This window comes from Lipotes vexillifer, unplaced genomic scaffold (assembly GCF_000442215.2).
Source record: "Lipotes vexillifer unplaced genomic scaffold, Lipotes_vexillifer_v1.1 scaffold1194, whole genome shotgun sequence".
Taxonomy (NCBI): Eukaryota; Metazoa; Chordata; class Mammalia; order Artiodactyla; family Lipotidae; genus Lipotes; species Lipotes vexillifer.
In genome coordinates, this window is record NW_006797688.1 from 73,164 (window position 1) to 74,587 (window position 1,424).

The 1,424-nt window shown below is 46.1% G+C and overlaps 1 pseudogene; it reads right to left on the reverse strand.

Annotated features, from left to right (window-relative positions):
- Positions 1 to 386: 386 nt before the first annotated feature.
- Positions 387 to 1,004, reverse strand: LOC103075975 (60S ribosomal protein L15 pseudogene; annotated as a pseudogene).
- Positions 1,005 to 1,424: the final 420 nt, after the last annotated feature.

Genomic DNA, 1,424 nt, shown 5'->3' on the forward strand with positions numbered 1-1,424 from the left:
AAGCAGCCATTTTAGAGTAAACCAGCAGAGCATTGCATCACCCCAATAAAGCTGTAGGTTTCATCACATGCACCAAAAAATCTACATGGCTAGTTTCTGCACTCCTCTTTTACAGAATTTTACACCTATTGTACCAAACAGCATTTTAAACACGGACATATCAACTCCCTAATAAAGCAAAAACAAAGGCATTTCCGTTATTAGAAACACGATACACCATCACTTAAAGTCTTGAAACATTATTCCACTTTAACTTTCAGAATTTGACAATGCATTCAATGAAATAATCTGCAGACAGCTAGTTTTAACAGACAGATTAAAAAACACTTTTAAGCAGACATGGATGTCCTAAACTGTTTATTAGGTAAGAATTTTACAAACATTACTTATATTAGCGGCAGCGGTGGAGCTGGAGAGTATTGCACCTTCTCCAGGCTGCGTGGTGAGAACCGCGGATCCTGTGGTGGAACTTGTGGCCCTTGCCAAGGCCGCGGCTCTTCCTGCCTGCAGACATCAGCCCCCGCATCTCCCTGTGCTTGTGGACTGGTTTGGTGATCCACTGGGTGTCAGGGTTTCTTCTGATAGCTTTATGGAATGGATCGATGCGGATAACCTCAAAAATTTTGTACGTAGAATCTTCACCAACCGAGTAAGAATTCAGAACTCTCAGGGCCCCACAGTGGCATCCAGCTCACTCCTTGGCAACAGACTGAAGGCTTCAAGCAAACTTGAGCTGGTTGACACCATGGTGGACAGGCGTGCTGTAGGTGGCACCCTTAGGAACTGGGCGTTTGCGGCCACCGCGGTGCATATGAATCTGATATATGACGTAACCTTGCTTGGCCTTGTAGCCCAGCCTGCGCGCCTTGTCGGGCCAGGTGGGGCGGGGGACGGTGCAGCGCTGAGAGCTGGCAGTACTGCCAGAAGCGCACCCTGAGCAGAAAGCGCATCACGTCTGACTGCTTCTTCCTCCATAGCTCCTGGATGTACTTCTAAGCGCCCATCTCAGCTCACCTGATGGCTGCCACCAAACGGAAAGGAAGGACCCTTTCGGTAGCTAATTTTTAACCTCTGCTGTCATGAAGAGTTTGTAGCTTAGAAACCAGTTCAATTCATCATCCGTGTATTAAGCACCCATTATGAACAAGCCACCATGTTAGGGATTCAAAGATGAAGAGGACATTGCCTTATCCTAATGAAATTATATCTAATTGGATTCTACATACTGCATACAGTTAAAACCACTTCCTTACCACCACTAACCCCAATCACATGTTCTCCTTTTGTATTAAGAACTAGATATATCTGTATGGGCCCCTGTTCATTGCCTGCTCTCAGATCTCTTTGAAGCCCGTTTCTATTGCCTGTAGCTTAGATCATTCTCCCCTCTTCCTGAATGCCAGAGCTCAGCCACCTACAGACAC